Source organism: Pelodiscus sinensis, chromosome 9 (genome assembly GCF_049634645.1).
Source record: "Pelodiscus sinensis isolate JC-2024 chromosome 9, ASM4963464v1, whole genome shotgun sequence".
Lineage (NCBI taxonomy): Eukaryota > Metazoa > Chordata > Testudines > Trionychidae > Pelodiscus > Pelodiscus sinensis.
In genome coordinates, this window is record NC_134719.1 from 13,424,039 (window position 1) to 13,438,205 (window position 14,167).

At 41.8% G+C, this 14,167-nt stretch overlaps 1 protein-coding gene across 21 annotated transcripts in view; it reads right to left on the reverse strand.

The window, feature by feature from the left end:
• DAB1 (DAB adaptor protein 1) overlaps positions 1-14,167 on the reverse strand; it is a 777,383-nt gene that overhangs the window by 235,376 nt on the left and 527,840 nt on the right. For 20 of the 21 annotated variants that reach the window (XM_075936059.1, XM_014578749.3, XM_075936078.1 and 17 more), the window contains one exon: positions 13,284-13,396. The exons of the other annotated variant lie outside the window; for it this stretch is intronic. The gene's annotated coding sequence lies outside the window, so the exon portion shown is untranslated. The remainder of the gene's footprint in view (positions 1-13,283; positions 13,397-14,167) is intronic. 21 annotated transcript variants of the gene reach the window in all.

Here is a 14,167-nt window from a genome sequence, read left to right on the forward strand (position 1 = left end):
TCTACTGTTCTCCCCAAACTGGTTGCAATGCTTCTCTCTCAGGATCTACACTGAGATTGTATGCCATACCCCTGTAATTTAACCCTAATCCCTCCAATGGGGCAGGAATTAATTTTGCAAGTGTATTTCTACTAAGAAACCCATCAAGCTCCCCAGGGAAGCATGTAAGAGGTGTCAGCTGTTATTTTCACTTATCCCCTTCTACACAGTGTGAATCTGCTGATGAGTTACTGCAGGCTCTTGTGAAAACCTTGCAAACATGACCCTTCTCCCCATCATATGGGTACAGGTGGGTTTTGTTCTTTTACTCCCACATAAGGGAGAGGAGAAACAAGCCTATGGGGACTTAAGTCCTCCCAGTGTGTTTTTACAGGTACTTAACACAATATTATCTTACAAGCAAAGTATTGCATAGATCACTGTAAGGTAGTAAATGTGGATGAAAGCAACACATTGAAAACATGGGGGAAACGGATCATCGGTTATGATACAGTAAAAGTTGTGAGTTGGTTGAGTAACTGGAAGGGGCAAAATGCATAAAGCATCACAGCCGATATGAAAGAGCTAATTATTTATTATATTTTCCAAATCTTAAAAGACTTTTGATACTAACTGGAACATTTTCTGTAATACTCTGCCTTGAAAACCACATAATAAAACATGATTGTGGCAAACATAAAAGAATACACTTAGGTCCTGATTTAATGTAACATTGCACTTTCTCCCAATAAGCTTGTCATCCAGATTTTGTTGTTATCCGTATGATAGGCTATAGAAATTCTGTTTTATAGGACTAGCATGCATTTTTTCTAACCCAATGTCTTTAGAACAGGCTGCACATGTGAAGCCAACCCATTCTTCAAAATGCCATTGATCTCCATACATTAATCACGCATAACTAAATGGATGGTAGGAGAATATCTCTTCTGAGCATCTCATTATTTTGTGAGCAGCCAGACTCTCCCATATGGGAACGCACTTTCCCCATGGAATTACGATAATAAAATCTTGTAGTCTCATACGGGAGCAAATAGCTGTATCTCTCATCTCTTTAAATATAATACATGCATTTCCTATAATGATCCACAGAATAAGCAATGCATTTGACTTTCTCTATGCTCCAGTGAATACAGGCAGTATATGACAGAGCAAAGAAAACAGCAACTGAAATACAAATCAAATGCAAAACCTGTTAATTTTCATTGTAAACCTAATTGTGCTGAATTCTCAATTTGCCTCTGATCTACATAGTTACTTCTGTTGCAAAAACAAAATTTCAGCTTCCCCCAGCCACAACCCTGTAGAAACCTGAGCTGTGGAGGACTCACCTGCCATCTCTCTGTCCCTGTGGCACTTTTGAACTCTGGAAGCTCCTCACCCTAAACAGCTCTCTGCTGCTGACTGGAGAAACATAGCAACACAGCAGGGACAGGACAAGAGAGGTTCATTATGGTGGGGAAATGGGAAGAATAGTCTTGTTATAAAATGGTGACTCCAAACCAAACCAGATTTGGAATCGCTTCTATATCTTAGAAATTTTAATGAACTCTTTATTTACGTCTATGATAAGAGCCTCTGCCATTTACAGTGGAAAACAAACAAACCAACAAAAAGCAAGCAATGAATAATCCTTTTTTCCTGACTTTTCAGTTTTTTCCACTCCTATGATTTGCAGGTAATGCTAACACATAGTAGGAAAATATTAACAAAATGCCCATCTAAACACAGCCATTATTTGACAGTCTGTATAATTACTCTGCAACCTCAATCTGTACAATACTGTATGTGTATATATTAGTTTTATGGAAAAAACAATAAAAAGTAAAGGTCTGATTTTCAGGGAATCTTTACCTCCCACTGAAGTTAATGGAACCACTCAGATTTTCTGAAAACCAGATCCTCCAGGCTTTATATTCAAAGGTACCACACATTGGCAGCTTCCATTTGCTTCAACAGTCATTGGGAGTACCTGGGGCCAGATTTTCAAAGGTTTTCATTATAGCCCTGCACTAAAATTGCAGCTAGCAGCTGCGTGAGATATGTAAAGGCACTTAAAGCAGTCTACATGCCTAGCTCTCATTAACTTCAATTGATTTCCATGGAAATAAGCATGCAGGCTGCTTCAGAATTTAAGGACCTAAATGGATTTCCAATCTGCATCTTCAAGTGCTAAAATATTTTTGAAAATAAGGCCCTTGCTATCTCACAGAACACGTGCAGAAACCCTACTGCATGGCAGTTATCCATGACAACTGCCTTCTTTGAGAGCCATGACAACCATAACTGCTCGACCAGACATAACTGACCATCATCTCAACCATCACATTTCAGAGTAACTACATGACTTGTGTCTTCCAACAAAGTAACAGCAATTGTTTCTCCACAGGGAGGTTGCAAGTGCTTTGGAGAATAGGGTCATAATTCAAAATGACCTGGACAAACTGGAGGAATGGTCTGAGGTAAATAGGATGAAATTCAATGATGACAAATGCAAAGTACTCCACTTAAGGAGGAACAATTAGTTTCACATGTATAAAATGGGAAGTGACTGTCTAGAAAAGAGCACTACAGAAAGTGATTTAGGAGTTATAGTGGACCACAAGCTAAATATAAGTCTTCAGTGTGACACTGTTGCAAACATCATTCTGGGATGTATTAACACAAATGCTGTGAGCAAGACATGAGAAGTCATTCTTCCGTTCTACTCTGTGCTGACTAGGCTTCAACTGGAATACTGTGTCCAGTTCTGGGCACCACATTTGAAGAAAGATGTGGAGAAACTGGAAATAGTAGAGAAGAGAACAAAAAAGATTAAAGGTCTAGAAAACATGACCTATGAGGGAAGACTGAAAGAACTGGGTTAGTTCACTTTGGAAAAGAGAAGACTGAGAAGGGAGACATGATAGCAGCTTTCAAGTACCTAAAAGGGTGTTACAAGCAGGAGTGAGAAAAATTAATCTCCTTAACCTCTGATGATAGGACAAGAAGCAATGGGCTTAAATTGCAGCAAGGGAGGTTTAGGTTGGACATTAAGAAAAACATCATAACTGTCAGTGTGGTTAAACCCTGGAATAAATTGCCTAAGGTGGTTGTGGACTCTCCATCATTGGAGAATAGGTCAGATAAATATCAGGGATGCAGATAGTGCTTGGTCCGGCCATGTGTTCAGGGGACTGGACCTGATGACCTCCTGACATCCCTTTCAGTTCTAGTAGTCTATGATTCTATGATATAGTTAGCATCCCTTGCCACAAACACTCATCATTGAGCCCCCTTCATGTCTCTGCTTTCCAGAGCCCTTACTATCTAACGGCAATGTGCTCTTTTTCAGTTGCTAGCTAATGCAGTTTTGAAGGTCTAGTTGATATAACGTAGATTTTTAGTAGCAATTTCATACCCTTAAACTCTCGTGTAACCTTTGTCCTAGTTTATCAGAGCAATCATTGAGCTTTGGCACTTTAAGGTTGATGGGTCTCGATGCCAGCCCTCCTTGAGCTAACTGTGTACAACAACATTCTCCAAGCACTGGCAGTCTTCATTCAAGCCAAGTGTGAAAGTTTCTAAATTAGCGTTCACAGTTTGATTCACAGACAGCAAATGTAAAATGGCGCAGGATTAATATTTTCCAAACCACACAGAGTTACAAAATAGCCCAAAGGCTATTTCAGTTCATTTGCTTTAACTGTTAGAGAAGATTCACAATACATGGAATACTCCAACAGACAGAAGCTCTAAAGGAGATTCAAAGCCTAATATTACCCTCATTAATTAAAGCACTGTATGTTTGTACAACACCCTTTGTACTTTGTCACTAGCTGTTAAAGTGGAAGTCACATGTAGGCCACTTCAGACAAGTCATCCAGTTTAGCATTTATGCTTCTTAGAGTATAATTATATTAATAAAGTATCTCACAGCACTATAATTAGAGGTTTGTGGGTATTTTTATTACAAACCACCTTTTCAGGGGGTTATAAAATCTGTAAAAAAATGGCTTTGAATTGTAAAATGTTCCACAAGGTCTGAGCCCAATAAGGATTTTTATGTTTTTGATAAATAACAATCAAACCTTGGTTTAATCACAGCATATAATCTCCTAGGCAGACCAACCCAGGGCCTGCCTTAGGAGTGGGCCACCCAGGCAACCGCACAGGATGCCGGCACTCAAGAAGGCACTGGGCAGTAGTGCAGAGGTGCATGCTGCTGCTGTAGTGTCAGAAACTGCCACTGGCTTGCATGGGAGTGCTATGTGTGAGGCGAGGCATCCCACATTTCTCTCTGCTTCCTCCTGACAGCGGAAAATGGTGGAGGGTGAGCTGTGATGGAGAGATATTGTCCCCCCCCCCATCTTATTTTTGCACCCCTGACAGGGCAGGAGAGGGAGGGAGGAAATGGGAGTGTAGAGCAATGCCAAGCACTCCTGGCACCCAGGTCACTTTCCCTAGCTAGGCTGTGCTGTGAGACAGGCATCGGGAGCTACTGCTCTCCTGCGCTCTCCTTAACACAGCCCAGGTGGGGGAAGTGACCTTGATCCATGGAACCCCGATGTCACTCCTTGCTCCTGCCTCTCACAGCTCTGAGCGCTTACACAGCAATTCCGTTATTTTGAAATAATTTCGAGATAACGGACGGCTTATTCCAACTTCTGCAACCCTCATTCCACAAGGATTAATGCCATTGCGAAATAGTTATTTCAAAATAGCTGTAGTGTGCACACTTCACTGCTGCTATTTCGAAATAGCTGCTCCCCCATTCAAAGTAATTACTCCCTAGTGCTTCCTGGGGCTCAAAATCGAGGTAGCACATCCACATTAAGGGAGCCTGCCTTAAACTAATTTCAAGGCTTCCCTGTAGCATAGACGTGCTATTTCAAAATAAGCTATTTCAGAGTAGTTGTTCCGGAATAGCTTATTCTGAAATAAGTGTGCAGCAAAGACGTTCCCTAGGAGTGCACGGAGGAGGAGCAGCATTCGAGGGGGGAGAGAAGCAGCAATGCCAGCTGCACCATGCATCCAGGTCAGTTTCCTCATGTGGGTGCAGGGAAAGGACTAGGGATGTTAGATACAGTGTGACTGTACAGTCGTGTAACTGCATGAAATCTTATCGGTTACACAACTATTCGATAGTCCCCAGGGGGTGGGGCCAGCAGCCAGCATGCTCTCGGCCTCACTCTGCGCTGCTGCCCTCTAAGAGAGGTAGCAGCACGGGGTAGCAGGTGGGAGCCAGTCTAGCTCCCTGCACAGACCGGCTGCCTGCCGCCCCGTGCTGCTACCTCTAATACAGAAGCAGCAGCATGGGGTGGCAGTAGCCCCTGTCCATGAGTGTCCAGCTCCTGGCAGACAGGGAAGAGGGGAAGGCTGCCATGGGAAGCAGAGCAGCCTCTGTCCACAGGGAGCTCGGACCCCTCCCCCCCACCGCAGACAGGGGCTGCTGCCACAGACCATACTCTGTTTGTGCTGAGCCCAGGCTGCCACACATAGAGGCTGCTTCAGGGCAGCCACCCTTGCCCCCCTCCCACACCACACTGCTGCCTCTCATAAGCCAGCTCCCCCCAGCACCAGCTCCTGCCTGGCCTCCCTTGCTGCCTGTGTAGGAGGCAGCAAGGGGTGGGGCAGGCGGGTCTGCAGAGCTGGCACACACAGAGAGGCAGCAAGGGGGTGAGGGGAGTGCATGTAGTCAATAAGATTAACTAATATGCCAAGGCTTATTGGTTAGTCGTGTAGAAGACTACATGTTCAGATCCCTAGAAGATACAGCAAAATGCAGGACGATGTAGCACTTTAAAGACTAACAAGATGGTTTATTAGGTGATGAGCTTTCGTGGGCCAGACCCACTTCCTCAGATCAAATAGTGGAAGAAAATAGTCACAACCATATATACCAAAGGATACAGGGATCAGAGCCCATTCATAGGACAGTTTGGGGGCAGTTCCCCACGCTTCAGAGGGAGGTGGGATCTGGACAACACAGAGGCTGGCCCTATTCGCCTCAGTGGCTCCTGACGTCACTTAGGAGAGGAAAGGGTAGAGCTTTGGGGGAAAAGCACTAATGGGGGTGGTATCTATGTTTTTCCCCTTAAGCAGCAGCAGTGGGAAAGCACTGATATTGAGAGCATGAATGGTTAAATGACATTTTCCAAAAGTTGCCTCTAACTACATGGCCAAACTTCTAGACACACAACATTTCTACACACAAGCGAACATTTATACACCCTCCAATAGAGCACTTAGGAGCCTGCCATCCCTGATTTGCAGACACAAATCAGTTTATACACAAACACATTGTGAAAAACAGTACGTGCCAAACCATGGGTGCATAAAATTATATTTGCAATTTCAGAGGCTAAATAAAAGCTCCACTGAAAGTGTGACTGACTGTGTCTAGGTAAATGTTGGCTTGCTTAAGCCTGAAACATGGTCCATGGAGGGCAGATTGCACAATTAAAGCTCTATGTACCGTCTATGCTATAATCAATAGGGCCAATGGGCTGGATTACGTTTGGAGTTTCCAGCCTCTACTCTTTGCTTTTTGAGGTCTAATATGAGACTTTCATTACACCTCTGATCTTGTGTCACTGAGGTCAATGGAAGTTTTGACATTTACTTCAAAAGGAGCAAGATAAGGCCCCTTATGGAGCACAGCTCTGTGTGGCTTCAAACTAAATAATATAAGAGAAAGAGAGATCACTGAGTGCCCAATCCAAGGCCAAGTGACTTCAATGGGAACATTTTAATCGTCTTTAGTGGATTTATAACATAGAGTCCCCAAAGCAAAAGCTCCCTTTAGTCAACACACATCACAGATGGGAATAAACTTCTGTTGACGTGTAAATAGTATTTATAGTAAAGTGTTTGATGATAATTTATAAAGTTGTTAATTTTTTCACATATACAGATGGAATCAAGCAGCAAAATTCAGATTCACATTTCCACACACCTTGGGCTTGGAGGTGTCAGATCTAGCACGTTATAAAAAAGAAAAATCTGAATTTTGCATGCTACTTTCATTTTTATATTAGGAAATAATTATCCACATGCAATATTCAGGCCAATATATTTTCATAATGCATTAAGCTTTATGATAGGTTTTTTAAAATGTGGGCTCAATCTTGAAACTACCTTTGTCTAGGCAGACACTTGTTCAAAGCTACAGTATACTCACTGGTGCTTCATACAACAGAATAAATCTGCCAACGAATAGACAAATTACAGGATCAGAGCTTTAATGTATATTATAGCTATAATACCATACAAAAGTTATGCTACCTAGAACATAACATAGTTTTATTAAATATTAACGGGATATCAACTTAAATTTTTCAAACAGTTTCTGATAGAATATTATTTAAATAGAATGTTTTTAAATTATTGTAAAACAATTTTATTCTCTGATCCCTTGCTGACATTTACATAGATATTTTCAGGGAGATGAAACTAACAATGACACTGATCCCTCAAGCTGCTCCAAATGGGCACACCTGTGCTACCAAATAAAGCCTCATTGACTTAGGTGGGTGGGTCTCTTCTAAGAGGGCAAAGGAGCCCAGCCACAGAGTTCATGGCATGGGAATAGGGTTTAAATTCCCAGAGATTATTTCCTGGAGGCCCCATCCCACAGTCCATAATTGGGGTTCCAGGCTTCACTTGTGGCGGGGCTCAGGGCTTTAATCCCATGGGGGTAAAGGAGGCAGTGGGATTTCGGGCTTTATCTCATGGTGGGGGTGGGGGGGGGGGGGCGGAGTGAGGGGAGACTCTGCTGAATTTGAGTCCTGCATGGGAACTTAGAAACTGACTATAAAACAATTGCTATTAAAGGCAGAACTGAGAAAATAGTGGTTTGCTGTTGTTTTGTTTATTTTTAAATACTGTTTTTGTTTTGTTTTGGGAGTTTTCTTAAGTTGTTATCTGAGGTTTAACTCCTAACTACAAGAGGTATACAAATTTCAGATAAATGTGATTTTTCGAACTGTGTGCCTTTGTATTTATTTCAGCTCATCTATTTTTTGCCTTGTCACTTTAGCGATACATATGTTTCAGAATGCAGATTCCTCTCAAAATGATCTTGCAAAATTGGAATGAATGTATCAGTTTAGATGTTGTGATACACACAGGAACTTGACAATTAATCTTGAAAATATTACTGCAAAACATGTATAATTTACATAAATATTGAAAGAAATGGTCATATCTTTCTGGTCACTGTACAGTCACTGCTGCTAACAGACCTTAGAATCACCAACCAATTCTTTAAATTCACATAAGATACGTCATATGTACATGAATATTTATACTTACAAGCTCATCTGTTTTAAAGCTTTGAATTCCATCCCACTGTACTGTAATGTAACTCATCTGTCTATTTAATTAAATATTATGTATTTCATTTTTAGATCAACCTAGAAATAGCATAATAAAAATGTGAACATTTTTAAAAATACTGATTTCAAAGGGACAGAATGGCCCATGGATAGCTAATGAGATACAGATCCTTTCACCTGTAAGTCAACAGTTTCATTTTCCCAAGGTCATCAGTGACTGGAAGTTGTTACCCCTGACAGATGTTTAATGCCTGAAATAGGTTTATGGTCTCACTCCAGGTCCTAATGAACCAATATCCACATCATAAAATAAACTGGCAATTTTAGAAGTGAGGACAATGTATTAAATGAGTATAGAATGAAGAAGTTAGATACCTCACACAGTAATGATAGATCTTTGAGATGCGTGTCTCTATGGGTGCTCCATTGCAGGGTGTGCTTGTGTCTCTGTGCTGCTGATCGGAGAACTTTGGTAGCAGTGTTTCCTTTTTTCCTACACATGCTCTATCTCCTCTCATCCCCCACCATAAGGCTGACTAGTACATGTGGGTTAACCCCATGCAGGTCCTTCTCTACTGCAAAGTCCTTGATGAGAATTCCAAAATAAAGAGGAGGATAGTGGGTTGTGGAGCACCCAGAGGGAGACACCTCTCGAAGAACCATCACTACGGAAGAAACTTCTTCTTCAGGTAGTATCTTCATAGATGCACCACTGTAGCTGACTCCCCCCCCCCCCCCCAATAGTATCCCACTCAGAGGAGAAGGGCTTCAGTTAGGTCAGTTACAGATGACAGTACTGTGGAGCGGAAGATGGCATGTGGGTAGAATCCCCAGGAATCGCATAATGTTCTGTGAAGCTATAGCCGAATGCCCAGAACACTGCACTGCAGAATTCTGAAACAGGGACAGGTTTGAGGAAGGCAACACGATGAGGAGACCAACCTCTTGCAGTGAGAGCGGCTACACGCGGCATGGAGTCCGCATTAGTGGACATTTAAAAATGGCGGCGCCCGGCTTTATGCAAATGAAGCCCGGGAAATTCAAATCCCGGGCTTCGTTTGCAACTCCGGTTGCCTACATTACCACCCTAGTTCGAACTAGGGTGGTAGTGTAGACATACCCAGAGTGGTTAAGCATTGGAATATATTGCCTAAGGAGGTTGTGGAATCTCCATCATTGGAGATTTTTAAGAGCCAGTTAGACAAACACCTGCCAGGGATGGTCTAGATGGTGATTGGTCCTGCCATGAGAGCAGGGGACTAGACTTGATGACCTATAAAGCAGGTTCCTTCCAGTTCTGACTCTATGACCATACTCTCTCATTTGGGCTAACACCCAGAACTGCAAATATGTAGATGATATATTAGTTGGAAAAAGGCCCTTAGGACTCAGAAATGTGGAAAGCAATATATCTTTAATTCACCCAATCTAAAAACATTCCCACACTAAATAATTACATTTCACTATGATGATTAAAATAGCTATTTTTACTCAAAGTCTATCTAGAGAAGTTGTTAGGCTTGTTATCAATGTGTGCATCTCCTTGTAGTGCACCAAAAATATATGCCTGAACATTTCTCTCTCAAATGAAATGTATGTGTTACCTGTCTGATGTTATTATGAAGACGAACATTTACTTGTAATAGCACCAGCCATTTTACCAGTGGTTGATAGCATTAACTGAAGAATAATCAATGGTGTTTTGAAACTCTAAAGCCTCAACAACTTATCATTAATCACATTACTGGAAAAATGTGACTGGGAAATTATTATCATTTATATATCACATCACTCTACTTTGTAAATATGGCATACAACTCCAACCCTTGTCTAAGATTCCATGACAGGTAACCTTCCAGATTGGCCATTGAAACTGTATAGTATCAGCGTAACCTGGATTTTTTATTGCAGAACACTAGTCACAGTGAATAAGATGGTCCATGCTATTGGATGTAAAGGAAGAACCAAATGACCTATTTTGCATTTGAAAGCCAAGAAGGAACAAGCATTTATATACAGTAAATGACCGTATATATTGTACAAAACCATATGAATGATATTTGGTTTTGCAATTCTGTGTTCTCATCTCTTTATTGCATCCATAAGTAGCAAGTTATATGGGCCCATGGTGCCCTAGCACCAGGAATATTCCTAGCCCAGGGCCAGACTCCAGCAAAACCCTTGCTGCTCCCACACACTCCCTGCTCTCTGCATCCTCCTGCCCCACCTGCTGCCTCCAACCAATTTAAAGTGCCATGGAGTCTCCACCTCCGCTGGTGTCAGCGGTGCAGTGGAACGAGAGCAGCCGGCATGTGCACCCCTATGGCAGGGGCGGGCGGGGAATCTCTGTGCACTGCTCCAGCTGCTGGTAAACATAAAAAAACCCTGGTGAACATGCTATCACCTAGGTGTTCAAAAAAGGCTCATAAACACATATGTCGGTAACATAAAATATCATAGCTGCACTTTACTGAGAATGGTGTTGCCAGTGCTCCTCCTCTGAGGCTCTGCCTTTCCAGTGTGTGTATGCTAGAACAGTGGTTCCTACTCAACCTTTCCCATACTTTGCACCAAGCCCACATTAACAACAGAAAAATATTGGGGCTCCCAGCTCCATCTGGCCACAAAGTGAGGGAGTTCAGAACCAACATGCTAGAACAAATAAGGGTGAGGGGATACATGGCCAGTGAATGGAAAACTAGAGAAGCACGATTTTCCAATCCCCCGAGCTTATGATAGCCCATTATAGCCATCAATACTGACCCAGGTGCAAGTTTGACTAAGAGAGACTTGAAGCAGATACATACTGGTAGCAAAGGGTACAAAAAAAGGTGTTTTTATAAACTAAACATCTTTTGAGAAGAATTTTAATAGGTAAACAACTGTCTGAACTCCTGAAAACTCCTCCTGGAGTACTATCTACTCATAGTTTTATGTTACAGTTATGGGTGTTAAAATGTGTTTATTCTGCTAAATAGGTTACCACTGAAATTTTCAGCAGTTACATGTTTTCATGCAGAGGAGGGGAGGAGACAGCCTTCAAGAGCCAGTGAGTGTGGCGAGCCGGCTTTTAAGACGGCTCCCCAGGAGCTCCGGCTCCCACCCACCCCCACCAGCACTGCTGCCTCTGTATCAGAGGCAGCAGTGCAGGGAGAGAGGGAGTCAGGTGGCCCCATGGAAGCCAGTATGGGTAGGGAGCCAGCTTGAATGCCAGCTCCCCACGTGCACTGGCTCCCACCTGCCCCCCACTCCCATGCTGCTGCCTCTAATACAGAGGCAGCAGCATGGTGGGGGGAACTGCATATAACCATGAATGTTAACCAATGAGCCCAGGCTCATCAGTTAACCATTTACACATTTATACGATTACATCCCTAATTACAGCTAGGCAATGATGTTTATATTTAGGCACCTGAATAGGCTACCAGATTTCTAAAGGTGTGGAGCATTTACAATCCCCACTGAATCAAGTGTGACACTAACAGCCCCTTTATGCCAACTGGAAAAGGGACTGCATCTTCAACTAGCATAGTGCCACTGACTTCATTGGAGCTATGCTGATTTACACAAGCTGAAGATTTTTTCCTGTGTGTATAATTACTCCAGTCACTCAGGTAAATCATGTTTCCCAGCAATGTCATAGCTCCAATGTGTACATTAATCTATTTTGCATCTGCTGAGTATCAGGACAGCCACACCAGCACAGTGAACTAAAAAGACATAAAGGAAGTAATTTGGTGTTAAAAAAGAAAAATGAATACAAATAAAAGAAGTTATGGATTTGATGTGTATGCTTGATCTCTGGATAAATAAAAATAGCAGCACATCACGCTACTACCAAACCACTATCTAAAGTTGAAGAAATTAGCTGCTGTTCAGTGGATTTCATCCTAGACAGCACTTCTTTTCAGTTTTATACCGGAACAATATAATTCAAAATAAAACTCAACTGTTTTGTGGTAAAGGTAGAAGACTATGTTGAGCTTCAGAAAAATGTGGATTTCTTTCCCTGAAATACAAACTACTTGTGTGTTCTACACCAGAAGCAGCACTGTTTTATTTCAGTGCTCTGTAAGAACTAGCAGTCTTGGTAGAAAATCAACTCCGCTTTTTGTTACTCATCATGCAGGGGCATGAGAGCATCAGCACTTGTCAGACAGCCCATAAAAACAGCATCACAAACCCTACCAACTCCTACTAGATGTTACACTTGCATGGTTTGTTGTTATTGCCAGCTGCAGCAATACCTTTTTATGAATATCAATTTATTCACTGCACAGACTTCAGAAAGCGCAATCTAAAAGCAGCCTTAACATTATCTATTTGTCTTCCATGCCAAGAAACTGCTTCCTTTCTCTCCGTCTCTGTCACTAATACATTTTTCTTATTGTGGTTCATCTTAAAAATGAATCATCATAAATTTAAAAATATGTTCCTCCAGATCTCTAGTCGACTCTGTAGTGAGAATTCATTTATTATGAGTCCACACGATGCATCAGAGCTCTGCCTTTTATTTGAACATGACATATTTCCACTTTGTCTGGATTCCACATTTGAAAATTGGTCCCATCAATTCTTCACCAGACCCAAAACTTAACTGATTTGCTCACTGAAACATTAAATGCCAACTAGAAGCCATGGAGACAAATAAAATCATTTACCAGTTTAATGTTTGGAGTTTCTTGTCTCAAGAAAAAGTAGTGCAGTTTTAAGAGCGATGAAAATACACATCTGAGATCAAAATCAATTAGCTTTAATCCTTTTGATCCTTAGCTCAAGCTGAAAGTCAAAAGACTTTTTTCTTACACTGGTTAATTTTTTGATACAATTTTGGAAAACTGTTTACTTTTCTGATTTTGAAAGGGCATAATATGCTCCACGCATTGGCCAGACTCAGTTTATGCATTGATTGTGATCAGTGATTTTCTGCATCAGTTGCTAGTGAGGTAAAACAGGCCATATACTTACATTCCCCATAATGCATCATTTTCTCTCTAAACAGTGGCAGCAAACGGGCACATCCAATACTGTATTACTTTCTTCTCTCATTCATGACGATGTCACACTCCGGCACTGTGATTCTGAAAAAGAAGCATTTCCCAGGTTCTAAGAAGAGAGGTACCCCAACCAATCCATCATGCTTTGTGTGCTAATGATAGACTCATGCATAAGAGGCACCATAAGCAGTGAGAGGCAGCAGGCATGAAAAGAAGTGAATCAACTGTCAACGGTAGTGATCTGAAGGACTGCAAGGCTGTGATTAGAATTTTCAATCAGGGCTTCCACAATTCATCATGTTACCAAGGAAGGAACATTTTTATAGGCATGTTCCTTCATCAGTCCTTTCTGCTATTAGCATAGCACATTCTCGGGCACACACACACAAAATTATCAGATTTTGTGGCCATACAATTAAAAGCACATATCTTTGAATCTTTAGGGAGACGCGAGTAAAAGACATTCCAGAGCAGTGTAACTATCGTTTCCTGTTTGCCTACACACAACTGAAACAAGACATTCTACACAAAGTAGAGAGTTTAGCTGAAATAAAGCAAAATGCATGCCTCTCTTTACACACACACCCACACACATGCCCCAGCCATGCTTCCAGATAGCTGTGTTGAAAGTACCCGCAGAATCTTTGGCCTGGCTGCTTTGGGGGGATATCAAGAAGAATACAATCTAACAGAAGTCCTTATTCAGAACTTGTTTACCCGCTTTGTGCAACTGTGAGTAATGCAAGGACAGAGCTCTTCACAAAGAAAGCACACTCAAAGCCCAACGGCACAACACTGCTTTCAGTGCCCAATGTATTCAGACCATACTTCTCAAAATAAAAAAGGGTTGCCATG